The following is a 27,059-nucleotide window of genomic DNA, read 5'->3' on the forward strand; positions in this document are numbered from 1 at the left end:
GGGATCAGGTTTGATAGGGAGGGGGAGGGGAAAACAATTGGGCAGACATAGTAGGGAAAGTCAGGCAGAGACTAGGGTACTGGACACTTAGAGGACTGACTTTAGAAGGAAAGGTTTTAATCATCAAAGCAGTGATTTTACCTTTGCTTTTACTCATCAGTTCTGTTTTTATCCCGCCTAGGAGAGTGATCTTAGACCTGGAACGAGCCATCTTTTATTTTTTGTGGGGCTCCAAGTGGGAAAGACTGAGACGAAGCGTGATGAAGAAGCCAAAGGAGAAAGGAGGAAAAGGAGTGCCAGACCTGCACTTGTTCCTAGGAAGCAGATACACAGCACTACACATGCAACCGCCACAGCCCCATCCAGAAACCCCAAGACCGCAGCAATGACACGGTTCTGGATGGGGTCCTACCTCAGAAAACTTAAGATCTTACCCACAAGTCTCAAAGTACCAGTGTCTTTTAACCTGCCACCAGCCTATGCTTTTATCCAGTCATTTTTAAGGCATTTTAACCTTGAGCAGGAGGAGTTGCAGGTTTTAACCACTCACCGCTCTCTCATTTCTGTTGTGCAGGAGCGGGAACCAGTGAGTCCAGTGCGCGGGCTTGCATTCGGCGAGCCCTCAACAGTTTGGCGCAACGTGAACCATCCAGCTCTTCCAAACAGACTCCGGGACCTGTCATGGATGGTGGCTCATGAGATCCTCCCAGTCAGGTCCGTAATGCACTCCCGGGGCATGTCGGCGCACTCAACTTGCCCCCGACCAGGTTGTGGCGCGCCTGAGTCGGTAAGGCATCTGCTCTGGGAGTGCAGCGCTGCCGTAGAACAGTGGGCAACGGCCGGCTCCTTGCAATTCCCGTACTTGCCAGCAAGGGAGGTCCTCACACCACAGCTGGTGCTGTACGGGGTGAGCCAAGGAAATCAGATACCAGCACGTACATTTGCCAAACAGTGGCTCACCCTAGCCGCCATCAAAGACGCCATATGGACCTCCAGAAACTTGCTGGCAAGAAAGCACATGCAGATCCCCCCCGTGGCTGTGATCCGGATGGCCGCAGCAACGGTCCAAACGGCCAGAGCTGCAGGCGGCGGGCCTAGGACACAGCCACAAAGAAGAATCGCCTCTGTGCCCATTCGGACGGAGGAGCCGGAGCCACACAAGGAAAGTTCAAGGCAGCGGCGGCCTGACCCTCCGGGTGAGGTTGGTGGGAAGGAGCTACAGGGTGAGGGTCTCCTCTGAGCGCCTGCACAAGATCCCGAGAGTCCAAATCTGTTTGGGGGAGCTGAATGAGTTCCCCTTTGATAGGGACTCACTACACTCCTGCACAACAGTGGACTTGGAGAAGAGCTTTTATTATCCATTTATTTTTTGTGAGTTTTATTTTAACAAATGCACTCCGCTTTGAAGACTTTTTAACAGACACTCACAGACATGGACAAGCTGAAAACCATTTTATACCTTTAATTTATGACGTTATCTGTAATGCATTTTAAACACTTTTTTTAAATGTTGTTTTACAGAGAACATTTATCTATTTATTGACATGTTGTATTTTAAAAGGTAACTTGGAATTGACATATTATGAATCATGTTTGAATTGAGTGTCAATAAAATTTTTCTCAAAAGAAAAAAAATCTGTTCTTATCAGTTTAATATCTGATATGTCCCCTATAAGGGGGCAACATATTAAATGGATTTTTAGCACCGGGAGCTGAGACGAGGGGCTTGCTCCGTCCACTCCACGCATCGACCCGGTATTGCAGTGCCTCCGGGGGCGGTGCACCCTTCTCCTGCCTTGTGTAAAACCAAAATACTGACCCAAACGCAGAGGTTCGTCGCTCTGCCGGACGCCGGCCCGAAAAAGGCGCCAGTCGAGGGGGGGCGGCCAGCTGAAGCCTCGAAGAAGGCAGCGAGATTTGCACTTTATGATTGGCAGACGACGAGGGGATATTTGGGACCGGCATGGCTGTTAAATGTGCCCTGCACTTCCCCTCCCTTTCTCCCACTCGTCATCGAGAGCCCGAGTATTTCGGATGCTCGGTAGCCTGTGTCCAAAAGCCAGGCCTTCATTTCTCCGATTGGATAGAGCCTCTCAGAAGGTGGGGAGGGGACACTGCGGCGCCTCCGTAGGCCCGGCACGGTTGGCCAACACGGTGGAGGAACCGCAGCGTAGAAAGGATACAAGAAACTAAAACACCTCAAATGAAGCAAGAAAACCTGCTACAACTGCTAAATCGGTGAATAAAACACACTTACCTTCTCGTCTTTGGTCTGGTCAAGGTGGCAGTCCGGCAGAGGACAGGTAGGCAGTCCTCGGGACCAATGAATTCCTTGTTGCAAAAGTTTTTCAGCTACGGCAAAGTTGAAATTTTATTCACAAGGAATGAGGTGAATCTCCTCCCAGAAAAGCTGGTGACACAAAACGAAGCCCCAAACCGGCAAAGGTTTTAACCAGAAAGAGGAGGCCATTGCAGTCTTGGCCAAAAGGCCGAGAAGCGATCGGCCACATTTCCCCTCCCTTTCTCTCACTCGTCATCGAGAGGCTACAAGAGCCCGAGTCGTTCGGTAGCCTCTGTCCAAAAGCCAGGCCTTCGTCTCTCCGCAGCCCGATTGGATAGAGCCTGCCATGACCTGGGGAGGGGTAGGGGAACGGGCGTGGCCTGGTACTTGGGACTCGAGAGGCAGAGTGAGGCTTACCGTGAGGGTAGTGGCCGGGACGACTAGGCTCGTCGGCGGCTCTGGAGGAGGGGCCCGTACTTACTCGGGTTTCTCTTCATAACGTACAAGTCTTTCGCCTTTTACTAAAGACTTCCGTGGAGAGGGACGCCAATGAGTTAAAACTATTTTTGGCAGGCTCTGCCGTGTGGCCGAGCCTCGTGCGTTTGTGAAAAGGAAATAAAACGCCGCCCCCGGCAAGGTTGAGCGGTGCGACGAGGCGCGCTCGGGAGGAGGTGCTGAGACTCAGCCGTTGTTATGCGCAGTTGAAACCACTGCGCCACGGCAGGGGGAGAACTGCTCCGGGAGGTGGGCGCTGGAAGCAACCAGCGGGGGTTATCGCTTCTCGGCCTTTTGGCTAAGACTGCGATCGCCTCCTGTGTCTGGATAAAACTTTTGCCTGTTTGTGGCGAAGTGTTACCAGGTTTTTGGGAGGATACTCACATTATTCCTTGTGAATAAAATTTCAACTTTGTTGTAGTTGAAATTGTTTCACACAAAGGAATTCATTGGTTCAGAGGACTGCTTACCTGTACTCTGCCGGAATAACATCTCGACCAGGCCAAACAAGACAAGGTAAGTGTGTTTTATTCACCTTTCTAACATTTTTAGTAGATTTTATTGCTCTTTTTAGAGCATTCTTTTACCTTATTTTAGTTGACTTGGTTTTAGACTGTTTTAGGTGTTTTAGCTTCTTTTACCACTTTTACGTTGTGGTGCCTCCACCATGGCGGCCAACCATGCCGGCATGAGGAGGCACCACAGTGTCAGATTTACATTCAAAGAAAAAGATGGGAAAACCCTTGTTATGTCAAGGCTGACTTCTCAAGGAAAATGATCCAGAACATTTTGAAATTCTCCCCGCAGGATATAAATTGTATTTTGACTCTGCCATTTGGAAAAGGTTTCGATGTGAGTTTTGTCTCTGCTGCCGTGTTCAGAGATTTCTGGACACGCTTCGAAAATGAAAAACCCCAGTTTACTGCATTTAATGTTGAGAAACTGACTGATAATGCCGCTAAAACGGTAATTGTCAGAATGTTCAATGAGACTGTGAATGCAGATGACATTTGTTTGTGGCTGGGCAGATTTTGCACTGTTAAAGGCCAGGCTACCAAAGTGAGAGATGAGGATGGCATCTGGAATTGCGCTTGGAGGGTCCCCATCCAACAATGGCAAGACCCTCAAGGCTTCCAGGGCCTGAAACATCTGCCATCCATGATAGTTCTGGGAAACAACAGGGGCTACATTCATTACCAGGGCCAGCCCAAACTCTGCCGCAAGTGTGGTGAGAATGGGCACCTGGCAGAAGCGTGCCAGCAGATCATTTGTGGTAAATGTAGAGAAATTGGGCATACTTTCGAGGAATGCACCAATGGCAGAAAGTGCAATCTTTGTGGAGAAACAAACCACCTCTTCAGAGATTGCCCTAAGTCGTTTGCCAACAAATTAAAGGCAGCAAAGGCACAAAATGGCGGACAAGACGAAGCAGTTAGAGAGCTAATTGAAGAGGCTGGGCTGGAGAATTCAAATCTCCCGCCAAATCCTGTGATTGGAGGAGAAGGACCAGTAGAGGCGGGAGAAGGGGAGGGGCCTGCAGCTGCCCCACAAGTGGAGAACAGGGAAGCAGTGGCAGTGCAGGCAGAAGGCGGAGCTAGCTCAGTGACTGGCTCAGAACAAAAATTTGGCCAGTCACAGAGTGATAGCGAGGATGTCCCCCTCCCCAATGCCCAGCCGGCCAAGAGACTAATTTCAGAATTGTCTTCTGAGTCTCCTGGAGCCTCGGAAAAGAGGGGAAGAGCTGAGAGCTACTCAGACAGTTCATCTGTGGAGGAGCCCAGAGTCTTCCCCTCCAATTCGCCTAATGAAGTCTCTTTTTTAACTATAGCTCTGCAATCAACCCCTAAGGACTCAAAGCTCAATGCACCCTGCGTCAGAGGCCAACTCCTAGAGTCCGAAAGGGAAATGGAGCTCAACCCCGTCATCTCTCACCCATGAGAATGAAGGAAGAGCTCCATTCACAAGAAATCCACTAACTGCTGTTTTTAAACATTTGAAATCCCCCTTTTTTTTTAGTCTTTTAAGATGTCATACCTGCAAATTTTAACCATACTCATGACACTCACCTTCTCAACTATCAATGTGAGGAGTGTGAAGTCGAGAGTTAGAGCCCAGATTGTTTTATCCTTTCTTAACTCTTTTAAGTCTGACGTGTTTTTAATACAGGAATGCGGCCTACCATTTTTAAAACACTACAGAGAATGGGAGGAGTTATGGCCACAAACGTCGATATGGAGCGGCTCAAATGAAAACAAAAATGATGGAGTGGCCATTTTAATAAAAAACCCTCTAGTCTGGTGAAGGGCAGCACTGTGGTGAGAGATGGTCGGGCACTTTTAACACACTTGACTTTTATGGGGAAGGATTTTAACGTCTTAAATATTTATGGCTTTAATGACAAGAACGACAGGTATGACCTTTTAGAAGACCTGCAGCCCCACATGCTAGGCAGGGCACCTTTAGTTGTAGGGGGGGATTTTAATTGTATTTTAAGCAGGAACGACAGGAGAAGAATAGGGGACGATTTTAAAGTGGACAAGACTTCAGTTTTACTTCAAAGCATATGCAGTGATTTTAGACTTGTGGACTGTTTTAAAACCATGCATCCCAGAGAGGAGGGCTTCACCTGGTTCAGTAGTGATGGCACCCGAGCCTCTCGCATAGACTACATTTTATCACGTGATTGCCCACCAACCGATGCTAGATTGGAACCTGTTTTCTTTTCTGATCACGCAATTCTTTCCTGCACCCTTTCACTCTCTTCCGGTGTGACGGCAGGAAGTGGTCTGTGGAAGCTCAATTGCTCCCTGTTAGAAGACAGGGAGCTAGTTAGGCTGTACAGGGAGCAATACCGAGAGTGGCAGACCCTTCAAGACTTTTACGATACACGTGCACAGTGGTGGGAAATGGTGAAGGGAAAGACAAAGACGTTTTACAGACAGGCAGGGAAAAGAAAGAAAAAGAGGGACAACAGACGCATGTTGGGACTGCAGAAACGGCTTCAGAGGTATTTTAAACTAATCCAACATGGAATGGATTTTAATGAAGAGATAAAACAAATTAAAACAGAGATGTCGGTTTTAGCAGAAATTAATAGCAAAGGTGTGATTTTAAGAAGCAAGGAAAGGGAAATAGAGGAAGGAGAGAAGTGCACAAGATATTTTTTTAAGAAAATCGTAAATAAAGGGGGGGCCATGTTGAGACTTAAAAAAGAAAACGGGTGCACAGCTGACACAACAGAGGAAATCAAAGAAACTGTCGAACATTTTTACCGTGAACTGTACGCATACAAAACTGTTAACGGGGACACCATGACCGAAGTTTTAAAATCCATTGACCAAGCAACAAACGACAACGTGCTTTTAACCCAAGATTTTACGATACCGGAATTAAACAAATGCATCAAATCTTTTAAGACAGGGAAGTCGCCGGGAGAAGACGGGCTTCCCTTGGAATTTTATCTGACATTTTGGGACATTTTAGCACCAGACTTGCTTGCTGTTTTTATGGATTTTGAACAAATGGACCGACTTCCTGACAGCTTTAGAGCAGGGATAGTGACTCTCCTTCACAAAGACAAAGACAAGACGGACTTGAAAAATTGGAGACCTATCACACTCTTAAATTTTGACTGTAAACTTTTTAGTAAACTTTAGCCTCACGCATGTCCTTGTTTTTAGAAGATCTGATTCACCCGGATCAAGCCTGTGCCGTCCCGGGGAGGAAGATCACCGACAGCCTCGTACTGATCCGAGATACCATCTGTTACGCGAGAGACAGAAACATTCGGCTAGTAGTCCTGAATTTAGATTTTGAGAAAGCCTTTGATCGGGTCTCGCACCAGTACCTTTTCCAGGTACTGCAAAAAATGGGGTTCCCGAGAAGGTTTATAGCCTGGGTGGGACTGCTGTACCGGGAGATCAACAGCAAATTCATTGTTAACGGGCATCTGACAAGAGCAGTGGATATAAACTGCGGTGTCCGTCAGGGTTGTCCGTTATCTGCCCTCCTCTACGTTATCTGTATAGAACCACTGGCACAGACCTTGAGAAGGGACCAACGAATCCATGGGGTAGGAGTCCCAGGGAGCGGGGGACTCGAGACAAAATGTATTTTATATATGGACGACATCAACATTTTATGCACTGACCTTTTATCTGTCAACAGGACGCTGGACTTGACTGACTGGTTCGGACAGGCCTCTGGGTCAAAGCTGAACAGAAGCAAGACCCAAGCCCATTTTTATGGACCGTGGACAGCGACTGAGACGACAGGACTCCCCCTGACTGTGACCCAGACTGACCAAAAAATACTTGGGATCAGGTTTGATAGGGAGGGGGAGGGGAAAACAATTGGGCAGACATAGTAGGGAAAGTCAGGCAGAGACTAGGGTACTGGACACTTAGAGGACTGACTTTAGAAGGAAAGGTTTTAATCATCAAAGCAGTGATTTTACCTTTGCTTTTACTCATCAGTTCTGTTTTTATCCCGCCTAGGAGAGTGATCTTAGACCTGGAACGAGCCATCTTTTATTTTTTGTGGGGCTCCAAGTGGGAAAGACTGAGACGAAGCGTGATGAAGAAGCCAAAGGAGAAAGGAGGAAAAGGAGTGCCAGACCTGCACTTGTTCCTAGGAAGCAGATACACAGCACTACACATGCAACCGCCACAGCCCCATCCAGAAACCCCAAGACCGCAGCAATGACACGGTTCTGGATGGGGTCCTACCTCAGAAAACTTAAGATCTTACCCACAAGTCTCAAAGTACCAGTGTCTTTTAACCTGCCACCAGCCTATGCTTTTATCCAGTCATTTTTAAGGCATTTTAACCTTGAGCAGGAGGAGTTGCAGGTTTTAACCACTCACCGCTCTCTCATTTCTGTTGTGCAGGAGCGGGAACCAGTGAGTCCAGTGCGCGGGCTTGCATTCGGCGAGCCCTCAACAGTTTGGCGCAACGTGAACCATCCAGCTCTTCCAAACAGACTCCGGGACCTGTCATGGATGGTGGCTCATGAGATCCTCCCAGTCAGGTCCGTAATGCACTCCCGGGGCATGTCGGCGCACTCAACTTGCCCCCGACCAGGTTGTGGCGCGCCTGAGTCGGTAAGGCATCTGCTCTGGGAGTGCAGCGCTGCCGTAGAACAGTGGGCAACGGCCGGCTCCTTGCAATTCCCGTACTTGCCAGCAAGGGAGGTCCTCACACCACAGCTGGTGCTGTACGGGGTGAGCCAAGGAAATCAGATACCAGCACGTACATTTGCCAAACAGTGGCTCACCCTAGCCGCCATCAAAGACGCCATATGGACCTCCAGAAACTTGCTGGCAAGAAAGCACATGCAGATCCCCCCCGTGGCTGTGATCCGGATGGCCGCAGCAACGGTCCAAACGGCCAGAGCTGCAGGCGGCGGGCCTAGGACACAGCCACAAAGAAGAATCGCCTCTGTGCCCATTCGGACGGAGGAGCCGGAGCCACACAAGGAAAGTTCAAGGCAGCGGCGGCCTGACCCTCCGGGTGAGGTTGGTGGGAAGGAGCTACAGGGTGAGGGTCTCCTCTGAGCGCCTGCACAAGATCCCGAGAGTCCAAATCTGTTTGGGGGAGCTGAATGAGTTCCCCTTTGATAGGGACTCACTACACTCCTGCACAACAGTGGACTTGGAGAAGAGCTTTTATTATCCATTTATTTTTTGTGAGTTTTATTTTAACAAATGCACTCCGCTTTGAAGACTTTTAACAGACACTCACAGACATGGACAAGCTGAAAACCATTTTATACCTTTAATTTATGACGTTATCTGTAATGCATTTTAAACACTTTTTTTAAATGTTGTTTTACAGAGAACATTTATCTATTTATTGACATGTTGTATTTTAAAAGGTAACTTGGAATTGACATATTATGAATCATGTTTGAATTGAGTGTCAATAAAATTTTTCTCAAAAGAAAAAAATCTGTTCTTATCAGTTTAATATCTGATATGTCCCCTATAAGGGGGCAACATATTAAATGGATTTTTAGCACCGGGAGCTGAGACGAGGGGCTTGCTCCGTCCACTCCACGCATCGACCCGGTATTGCAGTGCCTCCGGGGGCGGTGCACCCTTCTCCTGCCTTGTGTAAAACCAAAATACTGACCCAAACGCAGAGGTTCGTCGCTCTGCCGGACGCCGGCCCGAAAAAGGCGCCAGTCGAGGGGGGGCGGCCAGCTGAAGCCTCGAAGAAGGCAGCGAGATTTGCACTTTATGATTGGCAGACGACGAGGGGATATTTGGGACCGGCATGGCTGTTAAATGTGCCCTGCACTTCCCCTCCCTTTCTCCCACTCGTCATCGAGAGCCCGAGTATTTCGGATGCTCGGTAGCCTGTGTCCAAAAGCCAGGCCTTCATTTCTCCGATTGGATAGAGCCTCTCAGAAGGTGGGGAGGGGACACTGCGGCGCCTCCGTAGGCCCGGCACGGTTGGCCAACACGGTGGAGGAACCGCAGCGTAGAAAGGATACAAGAAACTAAAACACCTCAAATGAAGCAAGAAAACCTGCTACAACTGCTAAATCGGTGAATAAAACACACTTACCTTCTCGTCTTTGGTCTGGTCAAGGTGGCAGTCCGGCAGAGGACAGGTAGGCAGTCCTCGGGACCAATGAATTCCTTGTTGCAAAAGTTTTTCAGCTACGGCAAAGTTGAAATTTTATTCACAAGGAATGAGGTGAATCTCCTCCCAGAAAAGCTGGTGACACAAAACGAAGCCCCAAACCGGCAAAGGTTTTAACCAGAAAGAGGAGGCCATTGCAGTCTTGGCCAAAAGGCCGAGAAGCGATCGGCCACATTTCCCCTCCCTTTCTCTCACTCGTCATCGAGAGGCTACAAGAGCCCGAGTCGTTCGGTAGCCTCTGTCCAAAAGCCAGGCCTTCGTCTCTCCGCAGCCCGATTGGATAGAGCCTGCCATGACCTGGGGAGGGGTAGGGGAACGGGCGTGGCCTGGTACTTGGGACTCGAGAGGCAGAGTGAGGCTTACCGTGAGGGTAGTGGCCGGGACGACTAGGCTCGTCGGCGGCTCTGGAGGAGGGGCCCGTACTTACTCGGGTTTCTCTTCATAACGTACAAGTCTTTCGCCTTTTACTAAAGACTTCCGTGGAGAGGGACGCCAATGAGTTAAAACTATTTTTGGCAGGCTCTGCCGTGTGGCCGAGCCTCGTGCGTTTGTGAAAAGGAAATAAAACGCCGCCCCCGGCAAGGTTGAGCGGTGCGACGAGGCGCGCTCGGGAGGAGGTGCTGAGACTCAGCCGTTGTTATGCGCAGTTGAAACCACTGCGCCACGGCAGGGGGAGAACTGCTCCGGGAGGTGGGCGCTGGAAGCAACCAGCGGGGGTTATCGCTTCTCGGCCTTTTGGCTAAGACTGCGATCGCCTCCTGTGTCTGGATAAAACTTTTGCCTGTTTGTGGCGAAGTGTTACCAGGTTTTTGGGAGGATACTCACATTATTCCTTGTGAATAAAATTTCAACTTTGTTGTAGTTGAAATTGTTTCACACAAAGGAATTCATTGGTTCAGAGGACTGCTTACCTGTACTCTGCCGGAATAACATCTCGACCAGGCCAAACAAGACAAGGTAAGTGTGTTTTATTCACCTTTCTAACATTTTTAGTAGATTTTATTGCTCTTTTTAGAGCATTCTTTTACCTTATTTTAGTTGACTTGGTTTTAGACTTTTTAGGTGTTTTAGCTTCTTTTACCACTTTTACGTTGTGGTGCCTCCACCATGGCGGCCAACCATGCCGGCATGAGGAGGCACCACAGTGTCAGATTTACATTCAAAGAAAAAGATGGGAAAACCCTTGTTATGTCAAGGCTTGACTTCTCAAGGAAAATGATCCAGAACATTTTGAAATTCTCCCCGCAGGATATAAATTGTATTTTGACTCTGCCATTTGGAAAAGGTTTCGATGTGAGTTTTGTCTCTGCTGCCGTGTTCAGAGATTTCTGGACACGCTTCGAAAATGAAAAACCCCAGTTTACTGCATTTAATGTTGAGAAACTGACTGATAATGCCGCTAAAACGGTAATTGTCAGAATGTTCAATGAGACTGTGAATGCAGATGACATTTGTTTGTGGCTGGGCAGATTTTGCACTGTTAAAGGCCAGGCTACCAAAGTGAGAGATGAGGATGGCATCTGGAATTGCGCTTGGAGGGTCCCCATCCAACAATGGCAAGACCCTCAAGGCTTCCAGGGCCTGAAACATCTGCCATCCATGATAGTTCTGGGAAACAACAGGGGCTACATTCATTACCAGGGCCAGCCCAAACTCTGCCGCAAGTGTGGTGAGAATGGGCACCTGGCAGAAGCGTGCCAGCAGATCATTTGTGGTAAATGTAGAGAAATTGGGCATACTTTCGAGGAATGCACCAATGGCAGAAAGTGCAATCTTTGTGGAGAAACAAACCACCTCTTCAGAGATTGCCCTAAGTCGTTTGCCAACAAATTAAAGGCAGCAAAGGCACAAAATGGCGGACAAGACGAAGCAGTTAGAGAGCTAATTGAAGAGGCTGGGCTGGAGAATTCAAATCTCCCGCCAAATCCTGTGATTGGAGGAGAAGGACCAGTAGAGGCGGGAGAAGGGGAGGGGCCTGCAGCTGCCCCACAAGTGGAGAACAGGGAGAAGCAGTGGCAGTGCAGGCAGAAGGCGGAGCTAGCTCAGTGACTGGCTCAGAACAAAAATTTGGCCAGTCACAGAGTGATAGCGAGGATGTCCCCCTCCCCAATGCCCAGCCGGCCAAGAGACTAATTTCAGAATTGTCTTCTGAGTCTCCTGGAGCCTCGGAAAAGAGGGGAAGAGCTGAGAGCTACTCAGACAGTTCATCTGTGGAGGAGCCCAGAGTCTTCCCCTCCAATTCGCCTAATGAAGTCTCTTTTTTAACTATAGCTCTGCAATCAACCCCTAAGGACTCAAAGCTCAATGCACCCTGCGTCAGAGGCCAACTCCTAGAGTCCGAAAGGGAAATGGAGCTCAACCCCGTCATCTCTCACCCATGAGAATGAAGGAAGAGCTCCATTCACAAGAAATCCACTAACTGCTGTTTTTAAACATTTGAAATCCCCCTTTTTTTTAGTCTTTTAAGATGTCATACCTGCAAATTTTAACCATACTCATGACACTCACCTTCTCAACTATCAATGTGAGGAGTGTGAAGTCGAGAGTTAGAGCCCAGATTGTTTTATCCTTTCTTAACTCTTTTAAGTCTGACGTGTTTTTAATACAGGAATGCGGCCTACCATTTTTAAAACACTACAGAGAATGGGAGGAGTTATGGCCACAAACGTCGATATGGAGCGGCTCAAATGAAAACAAAAATGATGGAGTGGCCATTTTAATAAAAAACCCTCTAGTCTTGGTGAAGGGCAGCACTGTGGTGAGAGATGGTCGGGCACTTTTAACACACTTGACTTTTATGGGGAAGGATTTTAACGTCTTAAATATTTATGGCTTTAATGACAAGAACGACAGGTATGACCTTTTAGAAGACCTGCAGCCCCACATGCTAGGCAGGGCACCTTTAGTTGTAGGGGGGGATTTTAATTGTATTTTAAGCAGGAACGACAGGAGAAGAATAGGGGACGATTTTAAAGTGGACAAGACTTCAGTTTTACTTCAAAGCATATGCAGTGATTTTAGACTTGTGGACTGTTTTAAAACCATGCATCCCAGAGAGGAGGGCTTCACCTGGTTCAGTAGTGATGGCACCCGAGCCTCTCGCATAGACTACATTTTATCACGTGATTGCCCACCAACCGATGCTAGATTGGAACCTGTTTTCTTTTCTGATCACGCAATTCTTTCCTGCACCCTTTCACTCTCTTCCGGTGTGACGGCAGGAAGTGGTCTGTGGAAGCTCAATTGCTCCCTGTTAGAAGACAGGGAGCTAGTTAGGCTGTACAGGGAGCAATACCGAGAGTGGCAGACCCTTCAAGACTTTTACGATACACGTGCACAGTGGTGGGAAATGGTGAAGGGAAAGACAAAGACGTTTTACAGACAGGCAGGGAAAAGAAAGAAAAAGAGGGACAACAGACGCATGTTGGGACTGCAGAAACGGCTTCAGAGGTATTTTAAACTAATCCAACATGGAATGGATTTTAATGAAGAGATAAAACAAATTAAAACAGAGATGTCGGTTTTAGCAGAAATTAATAGCAAAGGTGTGATTTTAAGAAGCAAGGAAAGGGAAATAGAGGAAGGAGAGAAGTGCACAAGATATTTTTTTAAGAAAATCGTAAATAAAGGGGGGGCCATGTTGAGACTTAAAAAAGAAAACGGGTGCACAGCTGACACAACAGAGGAAATCAAAGAAACTGTCGAACATTTTTACCGTGAACTGTACGCATACAAAACTGTTAACGGGGACACCATGACCGAAGTTTTAAAATCCATTGACCAAGCAACAAACGACAACGTGCTTTTAACCCAAGATTTTACGATACCGGAATTAAACAAATGCATCAAATCTTTTAAGACAGGGAAGTCGCCGGGAGAAGACGGGCTTCCCTTGGAATTTTATCTGACATTTTGGGACATTTTAGCACCAGACTTGCTTGCTGTTTTTATGGATTTTGAACAAATGGACCGACTTCCTGACAGCTTTAGAGCAGGGATAGTGACTCTCCTTCACAAAGACAAAGACAAGACGGACTTGAAAAATTGGAGACCTATCACACTCTTAAATTTTGACTGTAAACTTTTTAGTAAACTTTAGCCTCACGCATGTCCTTGTTTTTAGAAGATCTGATTCACCCGGATCAAGCCTGTGCCGTCCCGGGGAGGAAGATCACCGACAGCCTCGTACTGATCCGAGATACCATCTGTTACGCGAGAGACAGAAACATTCGGCTAGTAGTCCTGAATTTAGATTTTGAGAAAGCCTTTGATCGGGTCTCGCACCAGTACCTTTTCCAGGTACTGCAAAAAATGGGGTTCCCGAGAAGGTTTATAGCCTGGGTGGGACTGCTGTACCGGGAGATCAACAGCAAATTCATTGTTAACGGGCATCTGACAAGAGCAGTGGATATAAACTGCGGTGTCCGTCAGGGTTGTCCGTTATCTGCCCTCCTCTACGTTATCTGTATAGAACCACTGGCACAGACCTTGAGAAGGGACCAACGAATCCATGGGGTAGGAGTCCCAGGGAGCGGGGGACTCGAGACAAAATGTATTTTATATATGGACGACATCAACATTTTATGCACTGACCTTTTATCTGTCAACAGGACGCTGGACTTGACTGACTGGTTCGGACAGGCCTCTGGGTCAAAGCTGAACAGAAGCAAGACCCAAGCCCATTTTTATGGACCGTGGACAGCGACTGAGACGACAGGACTCCCCCTGACTGTGACCCAGACTGACCAAAAAATACTTGGGATCAGGTTTGATAGGGAGGGGGAGGGGAAAACAATTGGGCAGACATAGTAGGGAAAGTCAGGCAGAGACTAGGGTACTGGACACTTAGAGGACTGACTTTAGAAGGAAAGGTTTTAATCATCAAAGCAGTGATTTTACCTTTGCTTTTACTCATCAGTTCTGTTTTTATCCCGCCTAGGAGAGTGATCTTAGACCTGGAACGAGCCATCTTTTATTTTTTGTGGGGCTCCAAGTGGGAAAGACTGAGACGAAGCGTGATGAAGAAGCCAAAGGAGAAAGGAGGAAAAGGAGTGCCAGACCTGCACTTGTTCCTAGGAAGCAGATACACAGCACTACACATCGCAACCGCCACAGCCCCATCCAGAAACCCCAAGACCGCAGCAATGACACGGTTCTGGATGGGGTCCTACCTCAGAAAACTTAAGATCTTACCCACAAGTCTCAAAGTACCAGTGTCTTTTAACCTGCCACCAGCCTATGCTTTTATCCAGTCATTTTTAAGGCATTTTAACCTTGAGCAGGAGGAGTTGCAGGTTTTAACCACTCACCGCTCTCTCATTTCTGTTGTGCAGGAGCGGGAACCAGTGAGTCCAGTGCGCGGGCTTGCATTCGGCGAGCCCTCAACAGTTTGGCGCAACGTGAACCATCCAGCTCTTCCAAACAGACTCCGGGACCTGTCATGGATGGTGGCTCATGAGATCCTCCCAGTCAGGTCCGTAATGCACTCCCGGGGCATGTCGGCGCACTCAACTTGCCCCCGACCAGGTTGTGGCGCGCCTGAGTCGGTAAGGCATCTGCTCTGGGAGTGCAGCGCTGCCGTAGAACAGTGGGCAACGGCCGGCTCCTTGCAATTCCCGTACTTGCCAGCAAGGGAGGTCCTCACACCACAGCTGGTGCTGTACGGGGTGAGCCAAGGAAATCAGATACCAGCACGTACATTTGCCAAACAGTGGCTCACCCTAGCCGCCATCAAAGACGCCATATGGACCTCCAGAAACTTGCTGGCAAGAAAGCACATGCAGATCCCCCCCGTGGCTGTGATCCGGATGGCCGCAGCAACGGCCAAACGGCCAGAGCTGCAGGCGGCGGGCCTAGGACACAGCCACAAAGAAGAATCGCCTCTGTGCCCATTCGGACGGAGGAGCCGGAGCCACACAAGGAAAGTTCAAGGCAGCGGCGGCCTGACCCTCCGGGTGAGGTTGGTGGGAAGGAGCTACAGGGTGAGGGTCTCCTCTGAGCGCCTGCACAAGATCCCGAGAGTCCAAATCTGTTTGGGGGAGCTGAATGAGTTCCCCTTTGATAGGGACTCACTACACTCCTGCACAACAGTGGACTTGGAGAAGAGCTTTTATTATCCATTTATTTTTTGTGAGTTTTATTTTAACAAATGCACTCCGCTTTGAAGACTTTTAACAGACACTCACAGACATGGACAAGCTGAAAACCATTTTATACCTTTAATTTATGACGTTATCTGTAATGCATTTTAAACACTTTTTTTAAATGTTGTTTTACAGAGAACATTTATCTATTTATTGACATGTTGTATTTTAAAAGGTAACTTGGAATTGACATATTATGAATCATGTTTGAATTGAGTGTCAATAAAATTTTTCTCAAAAGAAAAAAAATCTGTTCTTATCAGTTTAATATCTGATATGTCCCCTATAAGGGGGCAACATATTAAATGGATTTTTAGCACCGGGAGCTGAGACGAGGGGCTTGCTCCGTCCACTCCACGCATCGACCCGGTATTGCAGTGCCTCCGGGGGCGGTGCACCCTTCTCCTGCCTTGTGTAAAACCAAAATACTGACCCAAACGCAGAGGTTCGTCGCTCTGCCGGACGCCGGCCCGAAAAAGGCGCCAGTCGAGGGGGGGCGGCCAGCTGAAGCCTCGAAGAAGGCAGCGAGATTTGCACTTTATGATTGGCAGACGACGAGGGGATATTTGGGACCGGCATGGCTGTTAAATGTGCCCTGCACTTCCCCTCCCTTTCTCCCACTCGTCATCGAGAGCCCGAGTATTTCGGATGCTCGGTAGCCTGTGTCCAAAAGCCAGGCCTTCATTTCTCCGATTGGATAGAGCCTCTCAGAAGGTGGGGAGGGGACACTGCGGCGCCTCCGTAGGCCCGGCACGGTTGGCCAACACGGTGGAGGAACCGCAGCGTAGAAAGGATACAAGAAACTAAAACACCTCAAATGAAGCAAGAAAACCTGCTACAACTGCTAAATCGGTGAATAAAACACACTTACCTTCTCGTCTTTGGTCTGGTCAAGGTGGCAGTCCGGCAGAGGACAGGTAGGCAGTCCTCGGGACCAATGAATTCCTTGTTGCAAAAGTTTTTCAGCTACGGCAAAGTTGAAATTTTATTCACAAGGAATGAGGTGAATCTCCTCCCAGAAAAGCTGGTGACACAAAACGAAGCCCCAAACCGGCAAAGGTTTTAACCAGAAAGAGGAGGCCATTGCAGTCTTGGCCAAAAGGCCGAGAAGCGATCGGCCACATTTCCCCTCCCTTTCTCTCACTCGTCATCGAGAGGCTACAAGAGCCCGAGTCGTTCGGTAGCCTCTGTCCAAAAGCCAGGCCTTCGTCTCTCCGCAGCCCGATTGGATAGAGCCTGCCATGACCTGGGGAGGGGTAGGGGAACGGGCGTGGCCTGGTACTTGGGACTCGAGAGGCAGAGTGAGGCTTACCGTGAGGGTAGTGGCCGGGACGACTAGGCTCGTCGGCGGCTCTGGAGGAGGGGCCCGTACTTACTCGGGTTTCTCTTCATAACGTACAAGTCTTTCGCCTTTTACTAAAGACTTCCGTGGAGAGGGACGCCAATGAGTTAAAACTATTTTTGGCAGGCTCTGCCGTGTGGCCGAGCCTCGTGCGTTTGTGAAAAGGAAATAAAACGCCGCCCCCGGCAAGGTTGAGCGGTGCGACGAGGCGCGCTCGGGAGGAGGTGCTGAGACTCAGCCGTTGTTATGCGCAGTTGAAACCACTGCGCCACGGCAGGGGGAGAACTGCTCCGGGAGGTGGGCGCTGGAAGCAACCAGCGGGGTTATCGCTTCTCGGCCTTTTGGCTAAGATCAAGTGTAGTATCTGTTCTTATCAGTTTAATATCTGATATGTCCCCTATAAGGGGCAACATATTAAATGGATTTTTAGCACCGGGAGCTGAGACGAGGGGCTTGCTCCGTCCACTCCACGCATCGACCCGGTATTGCAGTGCCTCCGGGGGCGGTGCACCCTTCTCCTGCCTTGTGTAAAACCAAAATACTGACCCAAACGCAGAGGTTCGTCGCTCTGCCGGACGCCGGCCCGAAAAAGGCGCCAGTCGAGGGGGGCGGCCAGCTGAAGCCTCGAAGAAGGCAGCGAGATTTGCACTTTATGATTGGCAGACGACGAGGGGATATTTGGGACCGGCATGGCTGTTAAATGTGCCCTGCACTTCCCCTCCCTTTCTCCCACTCGTCATCGAGAGCCCGAGTATTTCGGATGCTCGGTAGCCTGTGTCCAAAAGCCAGGCCTTCATTTCTCCGATTGGATAGAGCCTCTCAGAAGGTGGGGAGGGGACACTGCGGCGCCTCCGTAGGCCCGGCACGGTTGGCCAACACGGTGGAGGAACCGCAGCGTAGAAAGGATACAAGAAACTAAAACACCTCAAATGAAGCAAGAAAACCTGCTACAACTGCTAAATCGGTGAATAAAACACACTTACCTTCTCGTCTTTGGTCTGGTCAAGGTGGCAGTCCGGCAGAGGACAGGTAGGCAGTCCTCGGGACCAATGAATTCCTTGTTGCAAAAGTTTTTCAGCTACGGCAAAGTTGAAATTTTATTCACAAGGAATGAGGTGAATCTCCTCCCAGAAAAGCTGGTGACACAAAACGAAGCCCCAAACCGGCAAAGGTTTTAACCAGAAAGAGGAGGCCATTGCAGTCTTGGCCAAAAGGCCGAGAAGCGATCGGCCACATTTCCCCTCCCTTTCTCTCACTCGTCATCGAGAGGCTACAAGAGCCCGAGTCGTTCGGTAGCCTCTGTCCAAAAGCCAGGCCTTCGTCTCTCCGCAGCCCGATTGGATAGAGCCTGCCATGACCTGGGAGGGGTAGGGGAACGGGCGTGGCCTGGTACTTGGGACTCGAGAGGCAGAGTGAGGCTTACCGTGAGGGTAGTGGCCGGGACGACTAGGCTCGTCGGCGGCTCTGGAGGAGGGGCCCGTACTTACTCGGGTTTCTCTTCATAACGTACAAGTCTTTCGCCTTTTACTAAAGACTTCCGTGGAGAGGGACGCCAATGAGTTAAAACTATTTTTGGCAGGCTCTGCCGTGTGGCCGAGCCTCGTGCGTTTGTGAAAAGGAAATAAAACGCCGCCCCCGGCAAGGTTGAGCGGTGCGACGAGGCGCGCTCGGGAGGAGGTGCTGAGACTCAGCCGTTGTTATGCGCAGTTGAAACCACTGCGCCACGGCAGGGGGAGAACTGCTCCGGGAGGTGGGCGCTGGAAGCAACCAGCGGGGGTTATCGCTTCTCGGCCTTTTGGCTAAGATCAAGTGTAGTATCTGTTCTTATCAGTTTAATATCTGATATGTCCCCTATAAGGGGGCAACATATTAAATGGATTTTTAGCACCGGGAGCTGAGACGAGGGGCTTGCTCCGTCCACTCCACGCATCGACCCGGTATTGCAGTGCCTCCGGGGCGGTGCACCCTTCTCCTGCCTTGTGTAAAACCAAAATACTGACCCAAACGCAGAGGTTCGTCGCTCTGCCGGACGCCGGCCCGAAAAAGGCGCCAGTCGAGGGGGGCGGCCAGCTGAAGCCTCGAAGAAGGCAGCGAGATTTGCACTTTATGATTGGCAGACGACGAGGGGATATTTGGGACCGGCATGGCTGTTAAATGTGCCCTGCACTTCCCCTCCCTTTCTCCCACTCGTCATCGAGAGCCCGAGTATTTCGGATGCTCGGTAGCCTGTGTCCAAAAGCCAGGCCTTCATTTCTCCGATTGGATAGAGCCTCTCAGAAGGTGGGGAGGGGACACTGCGGCGCCTCCGTAGGCCCGGCACGGTTGGCCAACACGGTGGAGGAACCGCAGCGTAGAAAGGATACAAGAAACTAAAACACCTCAAATGAAGCAAGAAAACCTGCTACAACTGCTAAATCGGTGAATAAAACACACTTACCTTCTCGTCTTTGGTCTGGTCAAGGTGGCAGTCCGGCAGAGGACAGGTAGGCAGTCCTCGGGACCAATGAATTCCTTGTTGCAAAAGTTTTTCAGCTACGGCAAAGTTGAAATTTTATTCACAAGGAATGAGGTGAATCTCCTCCCAGAAAAGCTGGTGACACAAAACGAAGCCCCAAACCGGCAAAGGTTTTAACCAGAAGAGGAGGCCATTGCAGTCTTGGCCAAAAGGCCGAGAAGCGATCGGCCACATTTCCCCTCCCTTTCTCTCACTCGTCATCGAGAGGCTACAAGAGCCCGAGTCGTTCGGTAGCCTCTGTCCAAAAGCCAGGCCTTCGTCTCTCCGCAGCCCGATTGGATAGAGCCTGCCATGACCTGGGGAGGGGTAGGGGAACGGGCGTGGCCTGGTACTTGGGACTCGAGAGGCAGAGTGAGGCTTACCGTGAGGGTAGTGGCCGGGACGACTAGGCTCGTCGGCGGCTCTGGAGGAGGGGCCCGTACTTACTCGGGTTTCTCTTCATAACGTACAAGTCTTTCGCCTTTTACTAAAGACTTCCGTGGAGAGGGACGCCAATGAGTTAAAACTATTTTTGGCAGGCTCTGCCGTGTGGCCGAGCCTCGTGCGTTTGTGAAAAGGAAATAAACGCCGCCCCCGGCAAGGTTGAGCGGTGCGACGAGGCGCGCTCGGGAGGAGGTGCTGAGACTCAGCCGTTGTTATGCGCAGTTGAAACCACTGCGCCACGGCAGGGGAGAACTGCTCCGGGAGGTGGGCGCTGGAAGCAACCAGCGGGGGTTATCGCTTCTCGGCCTTTTGGCTAAGACTGCGATCGCCTCCTGTGTCTGGATAAAACTTTTGCCTGTTTGTGGCGAAGTGTTACCAGGTTTTTGGGAGGATACTCACATTATTCCTTGTGAATAAAATTTCAACTTTGTTGTAGTTGAAATTGTTTCACACAAAGGAATTCATTGGTTCAGAGGACTGCTTACCTGTACTCTGCCGGAATAACATCTCGACCAGGCCAAACAAGACAAGGTAAGTGTGTTTTATTCACCTTTTTAACATTTTTAGTAGATTTTATTGCTCTTTTTAGAGCATTCTTTTACCTTATTTTAGTTGACTTGGTTTTAGACTTTTTTAGGTGTTTTAGCTTCCTTTTACCACTTTTACGTTGTGGTGCCTCCACCATGGCGGCCAACCATGCCGGCATGAGGAGGCACCACAGTGTCAGATTTACATTCAAAGAAAAAGATGGGAAAACCCTTGTTATGTCAAGGCTGGACTTCTCAAGGAAAATGATCCAGAACATTTTGAAATTCTCCCCGCAGGATATAAATTGTATTTTGACTCTGCCATTTGGAAAAGGTTTCGATGTGAGTTTTGTCTCTGCTGCCGTGTTCAGAGATTTCTGGACACGCTTCGAAAATGAAAAACCCCAGTTTACTGCATTTAATGTTGAGAAACTGACTGATAATGCCGCTAAAACGGTAATTGTCAGAATGTTCAATGAGACTGTGAATGCAGATGACATTTGTTTGTGGCTGGGCAGATTTTGCACTGTTAAAGGCCAGGCTACCAAAGTGAGAGATGAGGATGGCATCTGGAATTGCGCTTGGAGGGTCCCCATCCAACAATGGCAAGACCCTCAAGGCTTCCAGGGCCTGAAACATCTGCCATCCATGATAGTTCTGGGAAACAACAGGGGCTACATTCATTACCAGGGCCAGCCCAAACTCTGCCGCAAGTGTGGTGAGAATGGGCACCTGGCAGAAGCGTGCCAGCAGATCATTTGTGGTAAATGTAGAGAAATTGGGCATACTTTCGAGGAATGCACCAATGGCAGAAAGTGCAATCTTTGTGGAGAAACAAACCACCTCTTCAGAGATTGCCCTAAGTCGTTTGCCAACAAATTAAAGGCAGCAAAGGCACAAAATGGCGGACAAGATGAAGCAGTTAGAGAGCTAATTGAAGAGGCTGGGCTGGAGAATTCAAATCTCCCGCCAAATCCTGTGATTGGAGGAGAAGGACCAGTAGAGGCGGGAGAAGGGGAGGGGCCTGCAGCTGCCCCACAAGTGGAGAACAGGGAAGAAGCAGTGGCAGTGCAGGCAGAAGGCGGAGCTAGCTCAGTGACTGGCTCAGAACAAAAATTTGGCCAGTCACAGAGTGATAGCGAGGATGTCCCCCTCCCCAATGCCCAGCCGGCCAAGAGACTAATTTCAGAATTGTCTTCTGAGTCTCCTGGAGCCTCGGAAAAGAGGGGAAGAGCTGAGAGCTACTCAGACAGTTCATCTGTGGAGGAGCCCAGAGTCTTCCCCTCCAATTCGCCTAATGAAGTCTCTTTTTTAACTATAGCTCTGCAATCAACCCCTAAGGACTCAAAGCTCAATGCACCCTGCGTCAGAGGCCAACTCCTAGAGTCCGAAAGGGAAATGGAGCTCAACCCCGTCATCTCTCACCCATGAGAATGAAGGAAGAGCTCCATTCACAAGAAATCCACTAACTGCTGTTTTTTAAACATTTGAAATCCCCCTTTTTTTTAGTCTTTTAAGATGTCATACCTGCAAATTTTAACCATACTCATGACACTCACCTTCTCAACTATCAATGTGAGGAGTGTGAAGTCGAGAGTTAGAGCCCAGATTGTTTTATCCTTTCTTAACTCTTTTAAGTCTGACGTGTTTTTAATACAGGAATGCGGCCTACCATTTTTAAAACACTACAGAGAATGGGAGGAGTTATGGCCACAAACGTCGATATGGAGCGGCTCAAATGAAAACAAAAATGATGGAGTGGCCATTTTAATAAAAAACCCTCTAGTCTTGGTGAAGGGCAGCACTGTGGTGAGAGATGGTCGGGCACTTTTAACACACACTTGACTTTTATGGGGAAGGATTTTAACGTCTTAAATATTTATGGCTTTAATGACAAGAACGACAGGTATGACCTTTTAGAAGACCTGCAGCCCCACATGCTAGGCAGGGCACCTTTAGTTGTAGGGGGGGATTTTAATTGTATTTTAAGCAGGAACGACAGGAAAGAATAGGGGACGATTTTAAAGTGGACAAGACTTCAGTTTTACTTCAAAGCATATGCAGTGATTTTAGACTTGTGGACTGTTTTAAAACCATGCATCCCAGAGAGGAGGGCTTCACCTGGTTCAGTAGTGATGGCACCCGAGCCTCTCGCATAGACTACATTTTATCACGTGATTGCCCACCAACCGATGCTAGATTGGAACCTGTTTTCTTTTCTGATCACGCAATTCTTTCCTGCACCCTTTCACTCTCTTCCGGTGTGACGGCAGGAAGTGGTCTGTGGAAGCTCAATTGCTCCCTGTTAGAAGACAGGGAGCTAGTTAGGCTGTACAGGGAGCAATACCGAGAGTGGCAGACCTTCAAGACTTTTACGATACACGTGCACAGTGGTGGGAAATGGTGAAGGGAAAGACAAAGACGTTTTACAGACAGGCAGGGAAAAGAAAGAAAAAGAGGGACAACAGACGCATGTTGGGACTGCAGAAACGGCTTCAGAGGTATTTTAAACTAATCCAACATGGAATGGATTTTAATGAAGAGATAAAACAAATTAAAACAGAGATGTCGGTTTTAGCAGAAATTAATAGCAAAGGTGTGATTTTAAGAAGCAAGGAAAGGGAAATGAGGAAGGAGAGAAGTGCACAAGATATTTTTTTAAGAAAATCGTAAATAAAGGGGGGGCCATGTTGAGACTTAAAAAAGAAAACGGGTGCACAGCTGACACAACAGAGGAAATCAAAGAAACTGTCGAACATTTTTACCGTGAACTGTACGCATACAAAACTGTTAACGGGGACACCATGACCGAAGTTTTAAAATCCATTGACCAAGCAACAACGACAACGTGCTTTTAACCCAAGATTTTACGATACCGGAATTAAACAAATGCATCAAATCTTTTAAGACAGGGAAGTCGCCGGGAGAAGACGGGCTTCCCTTGGAATTTTATCTGACATTTTGGGACATTTTAGCACCAGACTTGCTTGCTGTTTTTATGGATTTTGAACAAATGGACCGACTTCCTGACAGCTTTAGAGCAGGGATAGTGACTCTCCTTCACAAAGACAAAGACAAGACGGACTTGAAAAATTGGAGACCTATCACACTCTTAAATTTTGACTGTAAACTTTTTAGTAAACTTTAGCCTCACGCATGTCCTTGTTTTTAGAAGATCTGATTCACCCGGATCAAGCCTGTGCCGTCCCGGGGAGGAAGATCACCGACAGCCTCGTACTGATCCGAGATACCATCTGTTACGCGAGAGACAGAAACATTCGGCTAGTAGTCCTGAATTTAGATTTTGAGAAAGCCTTTGATCGGGTCTCGCACCAGTACCTTTTCCAGGTACTGCAAAAAATGGGGTTCCCGAGAAGGTTTATAGCCTGGGTGGGACTGCTGTACCGGGAGATCAACAGCAAATTCATTGTTAACGGGCATCTGACAAGAGCAGTGGATATAAACTGCGGTGTCCGTCAGGGTTGTCCGTTATCTGCCCTCCTCTACGTTATCTGTATAGAACCACTGGCACAGACCTTGAGAAGGGACCAACGAATCCATGGGTAGGAGTCCCAGGGAGCGGGGACTCGAGACAAAATGTATTTTATATGGACGACATCAACATTTTATGCACTGACCTTTTATCTGTCAACAGGACGCTGGACTTGACTGACTGGTTCGGACAGGCCTCTGGGTCAAAGCTGAACAGAAGCAAGACCCAAGCCCATTTTTATGGACCGTGGACAGCGACGAGACGCAGGACTCCCCCTGACTGTGACCCAGACTGACCAAAAAACTTGGGATCAGGTTTGATAGGGAGGGGGAGGGGAAAACCAATTGGGCAGACATAGTAGGGAAAGTCAGGCAGAGACTAGGGTACTGGACACTTAGAGGACTGACTTTAGAAGGAAAGGTTTTAATCATCAAAGCAGTGATTTTACCTTTGCTTTTACTCATCAGTTCTGTTTTTATCCCGCCTAGGAGAGTGATCTTAGACCTGGAACGAGCCATCTTTTATTTTTTGTGGGGCTCCAAGTGGGAAAGACTGAGACGAAGCGTGATGAAGAAGCCAAAGGAGAAAGGAGGAAAAGGAGTGCCAGACCTGCACTTGTTCCTAGGAAGCATACACAGCACTACACATCGCAACCGCCACAGCCCCATCCAGAAACCCCAAGACCGCAGCAATGACACGGTTCTGGATGGGGTCCTACCTCAGAAAACTTAAGATCTTACCCACAAGTCTCAAAGTACCAGTGTCTTTTAACCTGCCACCAGCCTATGCTTTTCCAGTCATTTTTAAGGCATTTTAACCTTGAGCAGGAGGAGTTGCAGGTTTTAACCACTCACCGCTCTCTCATTTCTGTTGTGCAGGAGCGGGAACCAGTGAGTCCAGTGCGCGGGCTTGCATTCGGCGAGCCCTCAACAGTTTGGCGCAACGTGAACCATCCAGCTCTTCCAAACAGACTCCGGGACCTGTCATGGATGGTGGCTCATGAGATCCTCCCAGTCAGGTCCGTAATGCACTCCCGGGGCATGTCGGCGCACTCAACTTGCCCCCGACCAGGTTGTGGCGCGCCTGAGTCGGTAAGGCATCTGCTCTGGGAGTGCAGCGCTGCCGTAGAACAGTGGGCAACGGCCGGCTCCTTGCAATTCCCGTACTTGCCAGCAAGGGAGGTCCTCACACCACAGCTGGTGCTGTACGGGGTGAGCCAAGGAAATCAGATACCAGCACGTACATTTGCCAAACAGTGGCTCACCCTAGCCGCCATCAAAGACGCCATATGGACCTCCAGAAACTTGCTGGCAAGAAAGCACATGCAGATCCCCCCCGTGGCTGTGATCCGGATGGCCGCAGCAACGGTCCAAACGGCCAGAGCTGCAGGCGGCGGGCCTAGGACACAGCCACAAAGAAGATCGCCTCTGTGCCCATTCGGACGAGCCGGGAGCCACACAAGGAAAGTTCAAGGCAGCGGCGGCCTGACCCTCCGGGTGAGGTTGGTGGGAAGGAGCTACAGGGTGAGGGTCTCCTCTGAGCGCCTGACAAGATCCCGAGAGACCAAATCTGTTTGGGGGAGCTGAATGAGTTCCCCTTTGATAGGGACTCACTACACTCCTGCACAACAGTGGACTTGGAGAAGAGCTTTTATTATCCATTTATTTTTTGTGAGTTTTATTTTAACAAATGCACTCCGCTTTGAAGACTTTTTAACAGACACTCACTGACATGGACAAGCTGAAAACCATTTTATACCTTTAATTTATGACGTTATCTGTAATGCATTTTAAACACTTTTTTTAAATGTTGTTTTACAGAGAACATTTATCTATTTATTGACATGTTGTATTTTAAAAGGTAACTTGGAATTGACATATTATGAATCATGTTTGAATTGAGTGTCAATAAAATTTTCTCAAAAGAAAAAAATCTGTTCTTATCAGTTTAATATCTGATATGTCCCCTATAAGGGGGCAACATATTAAATGGATTTTTAGCACCGGGAGCTGAGACGAGGGGCTTGCTCCGTCCACTCCACGCATCGACCCGGTATTGCAGTGCCTCCGGGGGCGGTGCACCCTTCTCCTGCCTTGTGTAAAACCAAAATACTGACCCAAACGCAGAGGTTCGTCGCTCTGCCGGACGCCGGCCCGAAAAAGGCGCCAGTCGAGGGGGGCGGCCAGCTGAAGCCTCGAAGAAGGCAGCGAGATTTGCACTTTATGATTGGCAGACGACGAGGGGATATTTGGGACCGGCATGGCTGTTAATGTGCCCTGCACTTCCCCTCCCTTTCTCCCACTCGTCATCGAGAGCCCGAGTATTTCGGATGCTCGGTAGCCTGTGTCCAAAAGCCAGGCCTTCATTTCTCCGATTGGATAGAGCCTCTCAGAAGGTGGGGAGGGGACACTGCGGCGCCTCCGTAGGCCCGGCACGGTTGGCCAACACGGTGGAGGAACCGCAGCGTAGAAAGGATACAAGAAACTAAAACACCTCAAATGAAGCAAGAAAACCTGCTACAACTGCTAAATCGGTGAATAAAACACACTTACCTTCTCGTCTTTGGTCTGGTCAAGGTGGCAGTCCGGCAGAGGACAGGTAGGCAGTCCTCGGGACCAATGAATTCCTTGTTGCAAAAGTTTTTCAGCTACGGCAAAGTTGAAATTTTATTCACAAGGAATGAGGTGAATCTCCTCCCAGAAAAGCTGGTGACACAAAACGAAGCCCCAAACCGGCAAAGGTTTTAACCAGAAAGAGGAGGCCATTGCAGTCTTGGCCAAAAGGCCGAGAAGCGATCGGCCACATTTCCCCTCCCTTTCTCTCACTCGTCATCGAGAGGCTACAAGAGCCCGAGTCGTTCGGTAGCCTCTGTCCAAAAGCCAGGCCTTCGTCTCTCCGCAGCCCGATTGGATAGAGCCTGCCATGACCTGGGGAGGGTAGGGGAACGGGCGTGGCCTGGTACTTGGGACTCGAGAGGCAGAGTGAGGCTTACCGTGAGGGTAGTGGCCGGCGACTAGGCTCGTCGGCGGCTCTGGAGGAGGGCCCGTACTTACTCGGGTTTCTCTTCATAACGTACAAGTCTTTCGCCTTTTACTAAAGACTTCCGTGGAGAGGGACGCCAATGAGTTAAAACTATTTTTGGCAGGCTCTGCCGTGTGGCCGAGCCTCGTGCGTTTGTGAAAAGGAAATAAA

General features: G+C 49.1%; 8 non-coding genes and 4 pseudogenes across 8 annotated transcripts; all 12 read left to right on the plus strand.

Moving 5' to 3' along the window:
* Positions 1–1,612: 1,612 nt before the first annotated feature.
* Positions 1,613–1,789, plus strand: LOC119884510 (annotated as a pseudogene).
* Positions 1,790–2,758: 969 nt separating this feature from the next.
* LOC119884513 lies at positions 2,759–2,871 on the plus strand. The gene has a single exon (XR_005441034.1). It is a non-coding gene; the product is annotated as a U5 spliceosomal RNA (small nuclear RNA).
* Positions 2,872–8,698: 5,827 nt separating this feature from the next.
* Positions 8,699–8,878, plus strand: LOC119884524 (annotated as a pseudogene).
* Positions 8,879–9,847: 969 nt separating this feature from the next.
* LOC119884514 lies at positions 9,848–9,960 on the plus strand. Its single transcript, XR_005441035.1, has one exon. It is a non-coding gene; the product is annotated as a U5 spliceosomal RNA (small nuclear RNA).
* A 5,833-nt stretch (positions 9,961–15,793) lies between these two features.
* Positions 15,794–15,970, plus strand: LOC119884511 (annotated as a pseudogene).
* A 969-nt stretch (positions 15,971–16,939) lies between these two features.
* Positions 16,940–17,052, plus strand: LOC119884515. The gene has a single exon (XR_005441036.1). It is a non-coding gene; the product is annotated as a U5 spliceosomal RNA (small nuclear RNA).
* A 182-nt stretch (positions 17,053–17,234) lies between these two features.
* LOC119884519 lies at positions 17,235–17,425 on the plus strand. The gene has a single exon (XR_005441040.1). It is a non-coding gene; the product is annotated as a U2 spliceosomal RNA (small nuclear RNA).
* A 967-nt stretch (positions 17,426–18,392) lies between these two features.
* On the plus strand, positions 18,393–18,505 carry LOC119884516. The gene has a single exon (XR_005441037.1). It is a non-coding gene; the product is annotated as a U5 spliceosomal RNA (small nuclear RNA).
* Positions 18,506–18,688: 183 nt separating this feature from the next.
* LOC119884508 lies at positions 18,689–18,879 on the plus strand. Its single transcript, XR_005441033.1, has one exon. It is a non-coding gene; the product is annotated as a U2 spliceosomal RNA (small nuclear RNA).
* A 967-nt stretch (positions 18,880–19,846) lies between these two features.
* On the plus strand, positions 19,847–19,959 carry LOC119884517. The gene has a single exon (XR_005441038.1). It is a non-coding gene; the product is annotated as a U5 spliceosomal RNA (small nuclear RNA).
* A 5,818-nt stretch (positions 19,960–25,777) lies between these two features.
* Positions 25,778–25,953, plus strand: LOC119884522 (annotated as a pseudogene).
* Positions 25,954–26,916: 963 nt separating this feature from the next.
* On the plus strand, positions 26,917–27,029 carry LOC119884518. The gene has a single exon (XR_005441039.1). It is a non-coding gene; the product is annotated as a U5 spliceosomal RNA (small nuclear RNA).
* The last annotated feature ends 30 nt before the right edge of the window (positions 27,030–27,059 follow it).

Source organism: Micropterus salmoides, unplaced genomic scaffold (genome assembly GCF_014851395.1).
Source record: "Micropterus salmoides isolate LMB-PRFRI ecotype aquatic unplaced genomic scaffold, ASM1485139v1 Ms_hic_scaffold_3500, whole genome shotgun sequence".
NCBI classification, from domain to species: domain Eukaryota; kingdom Metazoa; phylum Chordata; class Actinopteri; order Centrarchiformes; family Centrarchidae; genus Micropterus; species Micropterus salmoides.